At 30.9% G+C, this 18,181-nt stretch overlaps 1 long non-coding RNA gene across 1 annotated transcript; it reads right to left on the reverse strand.

Annotated features, from left to right (window-relative positions):
* Nucleotides 1-6,970: 6,970 nt before the first annotated feature.
* LOC105320822 (uncharacterized) lies at nucleotides 6,971-17,859 on the reverse strand. The gene is made up of 3 exons (XR_010708101.1): nucleotides 17,765-17,859; nucleotides 17,457-17,593; nucleotides 6,971-9,872 (listed from the first exon to the last, which is right to left on the reverse strand). It is a non-coding gene; the product is annotated as an uncharacterized lncRNA (long non-coding RNA).
* Between the last annotated feature and the right edge of the window lie 322 nt (nucleotides 17,860-18,181).

The raw sequence follows: 18,181 nt of genomic DNA on the forward strand, positions 1-18,181 counted from the left end.
ATTACCAAAATATCAATTTTTATGATAGTTTGTCGTAAATATTCTGAGTTATTTTTTGTTTCTTAGTGTTTCTTTTCCATCAAACATAGACGCACTTTCTCATTGCTGGAGACTTGAGTTTTTTTAGGTTAGATATTATGCAAATCTTCCTTACCTAAACCTAAACGGCAAAACGCTTAATAATGCAGTGCACTCTGCTGTTGAAATAGATGTGAATTAAATAGTGATGAGATAAATGTTTATTAAATACAGTTGTATACGCACGGAAAACGTTCAAAAAGTCCTTGTTTATTGACAAATGATGAATTTTGCACATATTGGTTTTTATCAAATGGAACCCCCCCCCCCCCTTTTCAAATTGCTGGATCCGCCTCTGGATACATGTACATTCCTAAAATGATTTAAAATAATGAAATGATTTAATTTCCAGTGATGTACAGGTACATGCACTCTGCACGTTCAGTTTAATAATTTATGATCCGCAGCGAAAATTAAATTTCATTTCTTATAAGATAGCCTAATTGATACATGCATGCTTCCATTGAATAAATTTGGGTAGTCAGGCAAGCTTTTTGGAAAGCTATTGATTGTATAATATTAAGGTCAGACGCGACCTTCATGTATCTTCCATTTTTTCTTATCTCCACAATGTGAAGATTTCCACTTTGTTATTTCATAATTAAATCTTTATGTAATATGATTTTTTTGGTTTGAATATAAAGTGTTCAAATTAAAATATATAGTATGACTTTACTTATTAGCATTCAAATGCATTTTGCGTGCTATTTTAAGGAAAGTTCGAAATATTCTAGCTCCAAAACGAGCCTGGTAATGTACTCTAAATTTTTTTTAATTAACAGGTTTAAATGTTAATAAATAAGGAATGAAATATCAAGGAAAATTATATAAAATTGAGGAACGTCTCGTCTGTCCTTAATTAAAATAATATAAATAGACATCATAAATCCCATATCAAACGACATATAACCACTTGAATCTGCGCGTCTTTTAATGAATATATGAACAGCGGCAAATTCTAAGGTATAGCCCTTGTATGAAAAATTTCGGATGGTACTCAATTTTTCCAGACGGAGAGCTACATGTATGCAGCTAAGGTAACTAATAATGCTTCCGATGAAATACTTTGTTTAGTAATGCAAGGTTTTAAGAGAGCAATACTTCCTTGTTTAAAAAATGACACCCTAATACTTCGCATTTCATTCGCTGTTTGTAGAACAAGCAGAACCAGTATCAGTTCGATCCCTACCGTATGTACATTGTTCGAATTTAATAGCCCTTGCATTGCATTGCTTTGCAAATACAAAATATCTTTTAAAAATTCAACACTGAAAGTGTTTATCTATATGGCTATTAATCTATATGTACATGTACACATAGCGTACACATGTGATTCAAAATACCCCAAACGGAAAAATTCACTTATTGAGTCTACATTTTATAGAATTTGCAAAAAATACATTGCGGGTCTGAATGTTTGTTAATGTGTCAATCTATCAATATACAGTTTGTTAATTATTTTCGATTGCTAAGGCTACACATCGTTTTTGATGAACATTGAACAACATTTTTTCCATGCCATTATTTCCACGGAAGATGGCGAGTACAATTATAAAGCAAAATTTAGTTAATTATCTCTTTAATATTGTGTACTAGTATGTAATAAATAATTTATAAATTGCTGCCGAAGGTTGTTTGGTATTTTCGTTTGTAGATGCATTGCAAGTAAAAAACGTGAAACGCGGGGCAAGTCATAATTAATATCCCTAATAACCGTTACTTAAAAATAGCGGGTTTGGATTCAAATATTATCGTATACGAATATAAAGTTCACTTTTTAAAATCATCTCCGCGATGATAATATTATATCCATCGGAAATCAGTATTTTGTTTTGCTTTAAAAGAAATGTTCTATCGGGAGCAATCCTGCGTTCGTTTAAATTGCCAGCGTACATTTGTCATGTCAGTAATACACATTGTGCTTTATATGACGGCCGTGTATACGTACTGTAGAAAAGTTGAGTATAATTACCATGCATTCGAACCATTTTATTAACACATCTCCCAGTACTGAAACAATTCAAAATGTCTCTGTTACAGTAACACAGTGGGGCGTTAAACGTGTGTACGTCCAGCTCTACAAGCATATGCACTGTCGTCAAGGCGACGGCCTGAATACAGCTAGCGACTCTTCTATCGATCGGTTACCTGAGTCTCGTAATGCATCTAAATATAGAAAGGGGCACAGTTATGAAACAAACAACAAAAATAAGGTCAAAGAGGTTCATCTTTATGAAATGAATATGTACATATGAATAAAAACATTTGGGAACTTTATGTAGAATTATTTTTGCGCGCTGCATTTATCAGTTAGTGCATTACAAAAAGCCCTTTCATAACCTCCTAAACGTGCACACCCCCACAAAAATGGACCGAACTGACAACAATTGTTTCTGCAAATACTGGCTATAAATTACGAAAACATTAAATTGAATACCACGGAAGGATTCAAAATTAATTTCTTTACAACTTTGCTTCAATAATGCTTTAGAAATTTTTATTCCTTTACAAGTTATTGACAAGAAACTTTTGACGCATCTAACTCCCTAATTATAGGGGCCAGCCCCTTTTTCTGTATACCGAATGAAAGGTCTTGGTAAGACCAAGATCTTTTAAAATACATGTTATAACAAATTTTTATCAGGTAAAAAACTAACACGGAAAATACGCGAATTCTTTTGAATTTTTTTCTTACCTTTGTTTCAACATCTATACCACCCCTTTTATTTGCATTTAAATAATAAATAAAATATATCTCGCACAAATTCAATGTATTAGCTTCCAAACCAGCCCATCTTTGAGACTCTGCCAGTCATCGTTATAGCTAAACCCCCCTGGACAAAAGAAGTCGTTAAATTTTACTAAAAGGGGAATAACTCAAAACCGGATGGGGATTTTCCTCAACTAAAATATGCAACGACAACATCACGCGGCATGTTGTCAGTCCTGAAAATTTTAAAACAATCGGTGAACAAACGAGCGAGATATTAAGGATCAAAGTTGGCGTCTAGAAGAAAAAAAAAATAATAAGAAATTTGAAAATTTTTCAGAATAATAGTAAGGTCTTCCGTTGGAAACGGAAGACCTTAATTAGAAAATGAGATTACATGTCTTGAGCAGAACTTCACGGAAAACTCCTTAGATTTATTATCGAACAAACAAGATGAGCTTCTCAACATAAGAAAAAATAGATTAAAAGGTCAATGTATCAGGTCAAAATCTAAATGGATTGATGAGGGAGAAAAGCCGTCCTAATATTTCATTAACCTAGAGACTAGGAACTACATAAGTAAACTAATACCAAATATTGAAAAAGATGATGGGTCGGTTATTTTCGATCAAATGAAAATATTAAAAGAAACTAAATCTTTTTATGAACACTTGTATAAGAAAAGAGAAATTATAAATGAAGAAAGTTTCCATGAAAAGTTAAAAAAAATTAAGTGTCCTAAACTTAATAGAGAAGAGTCAAATACCTTTGAAGGTCCTTTAACTGATACAGAAATTCTGAATTTCCTTAAGAAAATGAAAAATGACAAAAGTCCTGGCCCTGATGGTTTTACAAGTGAGTTTTTTAAATTCTTCTGGAGAGACTTAGGAATATTTATCACAAGAGCAATAAACCACTCTTTTCAAATAGGAAACTTTTCAGAAATAAATAAACTAGGTGTTATTACATGCATTCCCAAATCTGGAAAACCTAAACAATTTCTGAAAAATTGGCGTCCCATTACTTTACTGAATGTTATTTACAAGCTAGCTTCGGAAAGCTTAGCTGAACGCATGAAAACTATTCTAGATAAATTGATAAATAATGATCAGACTGGATTTTTGAAGGGAAGATTTATTGGGGAAAATATAAGACTTATATATGACCTTATGTATTATACAGAGCATTACAATATACCCGGCCTTTTAATGTTAATTGATTTCGAAAAGGCTTTTGACACCATCTCATGGAGTTTTATCTCAAAAACACTAGACTTTTTAAAATTTGGACCCTCCTTTGGACCCTTTGGATAAAAACATTCTATAACGGAATTAAGGCATGTGTGATTCAAAATGGTATAATTTCGGAATACTTTTATCCAGAAAGGGGCTGTAGACAAGGTGACCCAATATCTCCATATCTCTTTCTTCTCTGCGCTGAGATTTTAGGAATATTAATAAGAAATGAAAAAGACATCAAAGGTATAAATATTGATGGGGAAGAATACAAAATATCTCAATATGCAGACGACACATCAATTATAATGGATGGTACACCACAATCATATGATGGCATTCTTAGGGTTTTAGACTTTTTCGCACAAGTATCAGGCTTAAAAATAAATTTTACAAAAACAAAAATGGTTTGGATTGGTAGCAAAAATTTTTCAAAGGATGTATTTCATCATTCACGATGGAAATTTAGTTGGAACAATTTAAACTTTGAGCTTCTAGGTATCCAATTTTCAGTTACATTATATGAATTGGAAGAATTAAATTATTTACCAAAATTGTCTGAAATTAGAAGATTGATAAATCAGTGGAAGTTAAGAAAATTAACACCAATTGGTCGAATTACGATAATCAAGACACTAATAATACCAAAGCTAAATCATTTGATACTAGCATTACCCAACCCAAAAACTGAATACTTAAAAACTTTTGAACATGATATTTTTCATTTCCTATGGGGCTGTAAAGTTTATAAAGTAAAGAAAAGTACAATCATACAAGATTATAACCATGGGGGTCTCAAAATGGTTGATTATGGAAATTTTATCACAGCACTCAAAGCTACTTGGATGAGAAGACTAATTAAAACTGATACAAAATGGGTAAAGCTTTTAGAATCAATTTTGAAAATTAGTATCTCTGAAATATGGAGAAATGGTCCTGATTATTCGTACCTTCTATGTAAAAACTTAGAAAATTCTTTTTGGAAAGAAGTGCTCCTCAGCTGGTTAAAAATAATTGAACAAACGCCACTTAGTAAACCCCAAATTATAAATGATAATATATGGCACAATCCCAAAATCACCATAGACAATAAATCAATATTTATCAAAAGTTATGTTAATAAAGGATTTATTTTTGTTAGTGATCTGCTTAATATAGATGGAACATTTAGAAACTTTGATGAATTGAAACACATTAATCCAAAGACAAATTTCATAGAGTATGCAAGTTTGAGAACTGCAGTTACAACCATGCAGACTACATACACAAGATATACACTTAGCAAACCTACAGAACACATTACAATATGGACCAATTGTCCCTAATCATATTCTATTGTTTATTAATACTTGTAAAAGTTGTAAACCCATGTACAACATACTGTTAGACAAAAAAAGAGAAATATGTACATCGATATCAAAATGGAGAGAAAAGGGTTATAACTATTCACAAACTTCTTGGAATAGAATTTTTGAACTCCCTTTTAAGTGTACACAGGAATCAAAACTACATTGGCTGCAATATCAAATACTTCATAGGATTGTCCCTACAAATAAATATCTTTTTAATATAAAAAAGCAGAATCTGCTGTTTGCACCTTTTGTAAAAAAGATGAAGAAAGTATTAGTCATTTATTTTATGAATGTAATATAGTAAAAGAATTGTGGTGTGATGTTGAAGAGTGGATTTTTACACAGTTTGAAATCTCGATTACATCTGATATTCAATCAGTTCTTTTTGGAAAATACAAAAATAAAGAAAGTTATAAATTTTTTAACCTTATAGCTCTTATTGTGAAGCAATATATTTTTTCATGTAAATATAAAAGTAATCCGACACCAAATATACATGCCTTGAAAAAGGTCATAACAGAAAGAATCTTAACTGAAAAATATTTGCTGTTGAAAAGATGTAATTATAAGGAATACGAAAGCCACTGGCAGAATATCTGTGAAAAATTGTAGTTATAGAGATAAGTTTAATTTTTATGTTTTTTTGCTTTTTTGATCGTTGTGAACCCTCATATCATTTCATTTGTTTTCAGTATAGCATAGTCTATACTTGTATTGTAATCCACCTGCATAATCTCTCTCTCTCTCTCTCTCTCTCTCTCTCTCTCTCTCTCTCTCTCTCAAAATCAGCTTCAATTCATATGAAATATACAAAACTGTACTATTAAGTAGAAATAGTATAAAGACTATGTAATATGTTTATATAAACGTTCCAATCAATATTATGTTGCATATGTACATATGTTGTGAAATGAAAAACCCAATAAAAAAAAAAAAATTAAAAGCGCTCAAAATTTAAAATAATATAAAAAAGAAACCAGTGAGTAACAAGATAGTCTTCCGTTGCGCATTTTCTACAATATCCAGTCCAGCGGATCATTTACCAACATTCATCTGCTATCCCTGAAAGTTTCTCTTTTTTACCACAGTTAGTTTCTTAGAAATAAGGTAAACAAAATGGTCATTCATTAAATTCATTAAATCCTTACAATCTGAAATCTGAAGGGGCATCATCAGTCCAAAATGTAATGACTACTAGAACATCTAATGTTTTTTAAGCATTGAATGCTAATTTTCGGAAGTCATCGGTCCTATGACAGACCAAGCAATGCAGACAAATTGAATACCGCGCGTTACCTGTTGTCTACCGATGTCTATTCGTATGAAATATTGTGTATCGCTGCTGTAAAACAATTATTTGCGCTCTTAGTCAGGGGTATGAAACAAACATGAAACACTCATATAAACATGTTATTTAGTTAATAATAAAGTGCCAGAACTTTGTGGAGAAACATCTTTTTATTAAGGAGAAGATATATATAATTGATTGTTTTTCAAAAGCAAATATATCAAATTGATTACAATAATAATAATAATAATAATGTTAATGTAGCGCTTTATCTTTTATAAAAGTCTTAAGCGCTATACAGAGCTGGTCAAAAATACAAAATAAAACAGGACTAGTTTACATTATACCGCTAAAACAAACCACATCAAATGGATTAAAATTAAATAAGATCAGGACAACATTATGTGATGTTATGTAACATTGAAAAGTTTAATTTAATCTTACAAAAATAAATATATTCAAAACACATGAAGACATTTCTATCTGTGCCAGTGGTGCATGAATAAGCATAGTGTATTCATAGAAAATCGAACGTTGCAGATTTCCAATGTAAACAGAAGGGGAAATATACACTGTAAATATACAGTAATTAAATTCCATGCAAATATGTGCAGACGTTCACGAGTGTGTATATATATATATGAAATTTCACGAATATATATATAATCCAAAATAATTGAAAGGTGATATCACACAGTATAAATAATCAAAAAAGATTCAGGTGAATGTACATAAGTTATGAAATTTCATAACTTATGTACATTCACCTGAAGAAGGATGTAAATCCAGAAAGCGCTAGTGAATAGAAACTTTTGAACTGTTCATTTTCTTTTTCTTTTTTGATTATATATATATACTCAAAATTTCAATCATATTAAAATGTAATTTTGATATCTACTAGCATTAATGAAACTACAAACCACGAATTACACAATATTGATAATAATTGTTTGTAAGAGAATCTTTCCTTTGACGAGCGGTCGATTAGGGTGTAAATGGTCGGGTGTCAATTTTCATGCCTATTGTGTTAACTAATCTTATAAACAAACGATGTTAAATCATCTGGCGCTTTGGTTGAATCTCTTTCATTAAGAATATGTAATTGTCTGACAATGTTTGATATCAAAAATGAAAATTTTGTGTACAAATCCAAAAAAATATAAACGCATGATGTAGTTTAAGTGAAAGAAAAAATTGAACTTAAAATCTTTCAATTTTCAGTCCTGATTTGCGCTTAGAATTTGAATGTATCAAATTTAAATGTATCGCCTCTTTTGGTTGTTCCGCAAATTTAGTTACCCTTTTTCTGTGATTCAGTCTTTCAAAAAAGATTCGAGACGTGAAATATCGTCAAAGTATTTAATTATTGTTGCTAAGTCTACTTCGTTCCTCTGCGATAAACCTTTTTTAAGAGCATTTTTGATTCCTTGTTTCAATATAGGAATATCGTCCCCAATTGTCACACCAAGAAGATTGCAAATGTCAGATCGGTTTTTGGTTTTACTTAGAAGGAAGTCTTCTAAGTTACCATTTTTCCATATAAAAGCTTTTTTATTTTTTTTTAGTTCATCTGAAAACTTTTGAAATCCATCCGAATCATTAAGAAAGTTCGTAATTGGTTTATTGACGTAATCAACGTATAGTTCGTTCTTATATTTGAATTTTGTGATAATGCCATTTCCATCTACATCTATAAATGCATCTCTATCTAAAAGCAAGCGACATTTTACATTAATTTGAGTACAAAATTCACATATAGCATCTTTGAATTCTTTTCCTTCCATGGAAATTATTTGGTGGCTCATGATTTGACTGTACTCTTTGGCATCTTTGAAACAGTGTCTGAAAACTGCATGTAAAATGGTTTTATCGGTCTTCCCTTCAACGACAAGGACTTTTGTTGAAAACAAAATCTTTTTTTAATCTTCGTTTGCAATTATTTTGAGTGTTTTGATAGAATTTCTAAGGTTGCTAACATTTTTGACATATGAAGCTTTTTTATCTCTTTCTTCAATTGAAAAAAAAATAAAGGTGTTTTCCAATGAAAACGAATCGATGAGATAAGGGGAGTGTGTGACAATGATAATAGCTTTAGACTTCGATTGGTCTTTACGATAGAGCTCCATTTTCATACGTTCTATCATTTGAGGATGCATTCCGCGATCGGGCTCCTCTAAACAAATTGTTTGAAATGATTTATGCGCCATCAGCAGCGAGAACTGTTTGGCCTCCACAATACCAACAGAGGTCTTTAATAAAGGAAACCTTTTGGTCTTATGTTCAACAAAATTTTCATTTACATTAGTGGTTGAATTCAATTCCTTCTTAAAGAAAAATTCATTTGGTCTTGTAAGAAATTCGAATATTTCTTTTTCTTTTCTTTCATCTATGTCTTCACTTCCTATAAGTTCGGTTATAATTTCTGCTTGAGCGCATGTGCCTTCATAATTCACCGATTTGAACTTATCGTCAATTAATAAACTTTTTGTCAATTGAAATGTGCCCAAACCTCTCATGGATAAAACACCTACAAATCTGGATTGTAATTCTTCCCACACCTTTGGATACCGATCGTAGGTATCATTATTATTTTGTCGTTGCCTTATTTTTTTTCAAACAGTTTCAGCAAATTTACAATTAAAAAGTTCTTTGATTCCATCGCTTCCTAGATTATCCTCATTTGTTTGTCCATACACTAATCCAAGCAAAATATCTTGACCAAAAGTCACATTTTTTCTAAGATCAACAATTTTGCCGTCAGGTTTTTTTAGATATGTTTTACTAAAAAAATTTATCTTGCTTTCGCAAAAATACGTTATGACTTTATGGAACATTGTGTCTTTATGATCTCCTTTCACTTTTGGTACCCATTCCTCATCTTCTTCATCATTCGATATACTGCCCGTGTCGTTTCCAGGCAATGGTTGTGTCCCATCAACAATCATTCCTGATATGACCGTTGGCCCATATTTTCCATTTTCAAGACCAAACTCACAGAATACCCAGGCTGTTTCGCTTTCGTTGAAACGATTTGTGAGCGATGAGTTTATTTTTCTATCCATACATCTTCTAATAAGTTCTAACACAGCTGTTTTTCCCGTTGAACTCGCCCCAACAAAAATGTTGGGGCCATTTTCTTTTTTTGAAAAGTCCAAGACAAATCTTTTTTCGAAATGAACAAAATTCTCCAAGACCATTCCTCGAAGCATCTACAAAAAAGTTCATTAAAGGGAGTTGGACACGATTTCAGCTCGACAATTCTAAATTTTATATCTCCATTTTTATTGTTTAGAATGGCTAATGTGGGTATTTCTAATGCTATGTGAAAATTTTGAAAGTCAAATATTGAGTCAAGAGCAAGACAGCAGGGTTTGAAATTTTTTGATTTGTAAACAAAGCTTGAGCCTTGTTTTTGTTTACATATGTGTTTTATTGGTATTGGTTTCAATCTAATGTTGCTTTCTTCTGTTGATAATATTATTAATTATGAACACATTGAATCTTGTGTGTCACGAGTCATTTTGTCAAAGAAATCGTAATTCTAATGTTATAATTTACATGATTTGTAAAGAAATACATATAAGAATCGAGCCTTGTTTACATAACAATAAAATCTTACCTTTGTATATCTCTCAATACTTGACTTCTCACATTCAAATTTTTGGTCAACATTCAAAATGCGCACGCCAACCATTTTACACATAAAACATAGAAAATGAAATTATGGTTCATAATCGTGCCCGAGTCCCTTTAAATCTGTTGTAATCTACTTTGAAATAATCTCGTACACAATATGTAGTATAACAACGTACTCTTTCCAGGTTAACTAGAAACCGTTTACCTAAAAAAAAAACTGCTTAATCTTACCTAGGTGTTGTTTCATGGCATTGAATTTGTTAAAGTGATCACCTTTTAGTGTAAATTAAAAGAAGAAGATATCTGTATACAATATATAGTGTAGATTAAAGGAAGGAGTCTTCTCGTTATCAAATATACTTCTTATAATAAGAAATTCATGAAATTTGGAAATAGTCAAACGGATCATATTACCAAATGATTCTATCAGTTTAATCAAATTTGACCTGTTTGTGTTCGCATAAAGGTCAGGTCAAGGTAAATACCTTTTTCCTCAACGTTAGGGATGATAAAAATAAGTGTAGTTCTTTGTAGTTCTGTAGACATTTGTTTAAGGCTTGAAGATTCCATTCATCAATGAAATGCTTGAATATCAGAATGTCGTTCAGCTTATATTACTAAATTGGAATAAATATTTATACTAAATTGATATTGCTTAGCCCGCATTTCCTCTAATTTTCTTAAATTTTGAAGAAATTTTGATTATTTTTTTATGCTTCAAATAATAAAATATTTCTGATTTTAATGTATAATGAAGACTTTATATAGAGATATACATTGACAGAAACGCTAATATATTGACCATTTAATACGAGAGAAAAACTGATTTTAGTGACTTTTAGTGTAAAGTAAAAGAAGAAGATATCTGTATACAATATATAGTGTAGATTAAAGGAAGGAGTCTTCTCGTTATCAAATATACTTCTTATAATAAGAAATTCATGAAATTTGGAAATAGTCAAACGGATCATATTACCAAATGATTCTATCAGTTAAATCAAATTTGACCTGTTTGTGTTCGCATAAAGGTCAGGTCAAGGTAAATACCTTTTTCCTCAACGTTAGGGATGATAAAAATAAGTGTAGTTCTTTGTAGTTCTGTAGACATTTGTTTAAGGCTTGAAGATTCCATTCTTCAATGAAATGCTTGAATATCAGAATGTCGTTCAGCTTATATTACTAAATTGGAATAAATATTTATACTAAATTGATATTGCTTAGCCCGCATTTCCTCTAATTTTCTTAAATTTTGAAGAAATTTTGATTATTTTTTTATGCTTCAAATAATAAAATATTTCTGATTTTAATGTATAATGAAGACTTTATATAGAGATATACATTGACAGAAACGCTAATATATTGACCATTTAATACGAGAGAAAAACTGATTTTAGTGACTTTTTCACAAAATTCAATGTATAGAATGGCGCCTTAAAAAGCTTATAAAAATGTAATTTGATAGGCAAATCATATTTTAAAGACATATTTTGAATCCCAAGTAACATATTATTAGTTCACATTAGTAAAAAAAATCCAACATTTATGTTATTGTTTTTAAAATGCTCAAACAGACTAATTAATCTGCAGCAATTCTGAACTGCGAAACATGCGATAATTTCCTACGCCAATATTAAGCCAAAAATATAGTTCTTGTTAGATTCTTAACATTGATTACTTTTTCTATGCCGAGTTCTATGATAGTAAAAAAGAAAGAAAAATATACTATTTTAATTTCCTTTCATCTGATTTAATGAACAATTAATCAAATTTACGTTTGACAAGTCGAAAACCAGAAAAGACTCCTTCCTTGACAATAAAACTAAACAGCAGTAATTAAATTTCATATTGATTGATTTTCAAACAAAAATTGTTATGAATAACTCATAGTTGTGTCTTAAAAGATAAATCTAAAAATATTCAACAAATACCATTTGTTATAGCAGAACTTATCAAATTAGGCACAGCAGTGGGAGCCAGAATTGCTCAAACTTAGGCTACACTTGTCCTAGCTTATCTAGAAGAAAATCTATTTTCAAACATTCAAGACAGATTAGGTAACCACTATAAAACCTTCATAAGAAAATCATGGACACGTTCTTTAGACCGCTGTTCATTATATGGGACAAAAGTGAAAATCGATTGATAGAATTTGATAATATCCTCAACACTTTAAGCACTATTCTGAAATTCACAATGAAATCGGACAGTAATATGTTACCCTTCCTTGACGTCATGGTAATTAAAAAAGAAGACCGATAATAACGGATGTTTACAACTAAATAACAGATACTAAGCAATATCTTATATTTAACTCGTGTCAACCTAGATAGACTAGGAATAAAAACTCATACAATTTAGCAAGGCGTTATTCACAATAATCTCTGATGCAGAAATATTAGACCTCTGTCTCACACAGTAAAAAATAAACCCGCCAAACATGTTATACTATACGTTTCTACTCTAGTCAAAACTCTAGAAATCCGAAAGTGTTCAACAAAATTAGAAATAACCTAACTATCCTAGAGGAGGATCCAGTCATGAAGAACATATTATATGCTTTACACATCATTAAAAGTAAGTGACAAAGCCCTTCTCTTAAATGTATCCTTACCAGAGCATCGTTTTTCAGTAAAAACCAGGAACCACTTGTCATCAAAAAATGCGACAAACCCAGATGTAGTACATGTCAATATCTTACAAAAGGATCTACATTTCATTTCAACACCGGAAGCGATTTTACAGTCAGTCAAAACCTCTATGCCGTGCATCAGTTTAAACCTTATTTAATAATATGTGATAAGTTGCGTTGGTCGCGGTGAATATTATATTGGTCATACAGGAGACACTTTGAGACACAGGATGACCGTACATCGACAGCAAATCAAGGAATCGAATAGTATAAGAAACTGTGCCAAGAATAAAAGTCCCAATTTTACCTTTTTCACCTTTTACAAATTTCTGAGGGATACCACAGAAAAAGAACGTGAAACAAAAGAAAAACTGTTCATTATCAAATATAAAACTGTTCTTAATGTCGAATGATTATATTATGTGTCAGATATATACTGTTTCCCGCAAAATATACATTTGAATTATTTGTATGGAGAACTTTAATTTCTCGTGCTAAACGATTATCTTAATACGCACTACAGTTAAGGCGGCTAATAAAGATATCGGCCAATTTTTGTGATGAAAACGCATATACTTAAGTTCAACTGGCATGTCCTTTTTAAAACCAATAACAGTCACTCAAATAATATATATTTCTAAAATATATATATATATATAAAAGTACAATATGTTATGTCCATAGTGGTCACGTGATATGACAGTCGCATGGTACAAGCAGATGTATTTGTAGTTTTGAGGGGTCATTAAAAAAACTCAATATTGCAAGGGCATAATCATGTCAAAATTCACAACTGAATTATAAAATAACTTAATGTTATATCGTAGATTTTGAAAAACGCTGCGAACTTCGTGAGATAAGATTATTTGTAAGTAGAAACCGTAATTTATAATGCATTTGTTGAATAATTTTGAAGGTCACAAGGTTAATTTCATTAAAATATCAATTAATTTGCAAGATTTTAGAAGGATCGTAGAAGTTTTTAAGTTACATAGCATATTTCAAATTCACATGTGAAAGTTTGTCAGGATCAGTTAAGCGTATACCCTTGCAATTAGATGATTTTTTAGGTACTCAGCTTTAAGATATACGGTATTTTACACAAAACCGAGGTTGCCTCTTAAAACGATGCATACTTATAACAAAATGAAAATAAGAGTATATAGGTAGCATTCTACTTAATAATGTTAAACAAAATATTCATTTATCGTAAATCTTTTTTGTCGACTCGTAGCTGCAACGGAAGACCTACTCGTTGATTTGCAACGAGCTTTGCTCTAGTTTTTTTTAATTTCCCAGATGTTCTAGGTTTGATCTATGTTCCAACCTGACACACTAGAGTCACAAATCCAAGGGCCGTACAATTCACAATTTTGGTAGAAGCTTCTAATCTTATCATATTATCATATTAACGTACTTTTTTGACAGCTAAACCTCCAGACATAGAAAAGGTATCTAAATTACAAACATATTCAGTGTTATCCAAAAAATATGAGCTATAGGGAATGATGGCCATTCATATCATTTTTATTTTCTTTTTTACCAATTTGGTTAAACTAAGCCAGTCGTGATGTTTTCACGAAAAGAACCTAAAAATATCAAAATGTTAACATAGGAGAGACGACACACGACGGCAACAACGGACAAAATAAGAGAGAGAGTCCTACTGAAAAACAAGATTAACTTAAAGAATTTTCAATCAAAATTTATTACCTTAACAGAAAATATGTAAACATTTTGAATAATGTAAATGAAAACGAAAACGGCGTTAGATATATAAGCATATCATTTTACAACAACATGTAGGGATTTGTTTTCTGTGGGTTTTTTCATTGTTAAATTGACTCAGAATAGTTATCGTTTAACGATAAGAAATGCAAAGTACCTACTGTTTACATATACTTACAATGCTAGGTAACACTGGAATGTGTTATTTGTGAAACGTCAACAACTTAAAATCGATGATAAAAAATCGATGAGAAAAATATGTTTCTGCCTCATACGGACTTTTAATTTTTTATGTATAATACTAGATTTGACTCGTGCGTGAACGGGTTGACATTGCATATGGTATCGGACATTTTCGAAGTAGATACATCGTCACACCGTTTTATTGACATTTACATAACCAAGCTTTAAGTCTATATAATGTAATTGATTTCAACGCACTCTGCTTAGTTAGAATAATCTAAATATGTCTCGGGACAGGCCTTCACCACAGTTAATATGCCTCCCATATACCCGTAATGAAGCAAAACAATTCAGAATCGCTCCGAAACGATTTTGGAGAAAATTGATGAAACGGCATTTAAAATACAGATTATTTATAACTAACCATTTTGAGGCTGCAAATACCTTTTATTTAAAAATTTAATTCATATCAATGAAGAAATCAACTCTTTTTCACTCACTTCAAATTTACACACCATGTTGACATTTCGGAACTCCCGGGATTTTTCGTATGCAAACTAAGTTAGAGTTATCTTCCGTATTTTTTTGATGAACAGAATATATGACAAATTCTCGATAAAAATTGACACGTATTTGTAATATCGTTTTTGAGTTTGTCCATGCAAATGTGATATAGTGGAAACATAAACTAAAGAGCCTCCCTTGATTTAGCGTGAATGTTATGCGCTTGCGCAAGATTGTAAAATCAAAAAATCCAGAAGATTTCCGGATTTTGGAAAGGATTAATTAGCGAAGCTTGGTTGAGAAAAAATAAAAACAAATTGATAATCTTCAAGTACCAATGATGTTTTAAATATATATAACAAAAGACAGTACTCTTCAGATTTCTGTGTATTAAAGCCCAAAAATTCGAGTCTATTATTTTAATATAGTAGTATAGAAATATTCCATAGATGACTGCAAAGTAATTTAATGTTTAGTCATTTGATCAGATATATTGGTGGGTGGTGTTTTTTTGGATTATCGACATATTCGACTGTTAAAAAGTTCTTTTTATACAGGTAATTTTTATACGATGTTTTAACTGATGTTTGATCCATGCTCATTGTATATACATAAAATAAATCAATAAAGTCGGGTTATCTCGATTTTTTGACATGTTTTACAAATAGTTCAACCTTCTTTTATTGTTAAACGTTCATAGAATATCTCAATTGTAGTGTGTCGACATAATTGAATAAAATGCCATTGTTTAACATATTTGAACATATATTTTTATAAAATATTGCATTTTCAGGAGATGCATTTTCGAAAATTGATATTACAATGCATTTTTCCAATGATTTACTAATTTCAGTTTGATGTATATATAAATTTTAATAAAGTTAGCAAATATTGATATTACCTTCTGTTCTCCAAAAGATTTTGGCTTCTATTCTGGTGGAGCACATTAACAAGTAAAGTTTAACACTGATAATACGCTACAAAGTCTGAGTTTCAGTAGATAGCAGTATATATAAGGTTGTCGTTTTATGACTGATTAGAAACTTGTACATGTATGTTACATAATCAACGTAGATAAAGTCTGGGTGGTACGTAATTTAACTTCAAATGATTAATAACGTAAATATCTCTGTACTGTGTAATAAAACAACTTCCTAACCTATAAATCAGGAATGTTTTTAACTTACCGTATTTCCGCGGTGTTTTGTGTGTCACATAATAGGGAAGGGGGGAGGTGAATGGGTAATAGAACTTAATATTCATAAGTGGTCAATTTCTTCGATATGAAATCTTATAGAGAAAGTTTCGGTGATTAAAGTTGTAAATGTTGCTAAATAATATATCTAGATTATCCTTATCAAAGCTTCTTTTTGTTTACCAATTGATTTTGAACTATAGATCCGATTTCCTTCGTTCTTCGTGTTTACAATATGCAACCAAAAAAGGGGTTATGATTTCATAAGATCATTACTTTTTGAAAATACATACATGATAGTGCTATCGTATGTGCGTCTAACTTTTGGCTGATGACAACTCAGCAGGTCTGTATGATTGATCCCTTTAAATGTTATCCTGTGAGGGAGAGGATACAGAAAGATAGCTTTGGAGGCTCTGTATTTCAATGTTTTACATGTATGATACGTGAATGTCAGCGCAGGATTATTATGGACTCCTTGTGTGTGATGCAATGAAAACAGATAATTGACGCACAGGTTACTCGCTGTTAGTGTGGAAACAACTGGTGGTGTGTGATCTGGTGTTAAGGTCATATGTTTTGTACATGTTATAGTGTAGGACAATACTGTTATTTATTCACACATATTGAGTATTCTGATCAAACAATTTTTCTTTGTATCAACGTTACACAACTTCATTCCTTTTTTTATCTTCAATAAATTATCTACATATAAGAAATTTTGTCAGCATCTTTTTTTTTATTTGTCTTCAAGTACCTAATTTTATTACATTCTGGCATTAAAAAATGAATTATTTAAAAACTAACGTAAATGGTTTTATTCGTATTAAAGGTGTTTCCATTCTATACGGGGTTTTAATACTGGGTTACGTTTCAACAGTATTTTCTAGGTTATTGCAAACCATAGTTTTCACTTACCTTTATTTTCTGAAAACTCCAACTGTATATCTGTGTCCTCACTGAATGTAATACGGGTAAGTTGTTGTCGGCGTCTTTATTTGGGTAATTGTTAAAAGTTCTTGATGCTTAAAATCATGGAGCTTTTTCAGGATGCGCTGAAAGAGATAAGATTGTCTTTATGTACTCTAGTTTTAAACTTCAAACATACAAATATACACACTTCAATAATCTGGAAGATATAAAACCTATCTTATCATATTATCCCCCCTCTACAAAACAAAAAGGAAAAAAAAAACCTTGCCACTTAGTAATGAAATTTCATGTACCAGATATTCTATATTCTATATTCAGCTAAGCTTAAGATAATATAAGTAAATACAAGAAGACCAGGTAAACAACCAATGTCGCTTTATGGCATAACGGTTTAAAAACTAAAACAATTATAGGCCTTATCAAAACGTTCAGAAAATAATACGGAAATAATACGGAAAATCAGAAGGAAACATTTCAATCAAATAATTTTAAATTAATTACATAGGGAAGTAACGTAGTATAAAGAGAGTCTACTTGCTTGAAGCCAAGATCTAATGCTCTGAGGATATTTTGTTGTATATATGATACATATACAAATTGTTTGGACAAAACTTTTTACAGCTTACAAGGTCTTTACCACAAAATCTAATAAAGGCAAGATGCCCACAGGTTAATGAAATTCATATATTCTTTTTTAGTGATATGTGCCT

Source organism: Magallana gigas, chromosome 7 (genome assembly GCF_963853765.1).
Source record: "Magallana gigas chromosome 7, xbMagGiga1.1, whole genome shotgun sequence".
In the NCBI taxonomy this organism is placed as follows: Eukaryota; Metazoa; Mollusca; class Bivalvia; order Ostreida; family Ostreidae; genus Magallana; species Magallana gigas.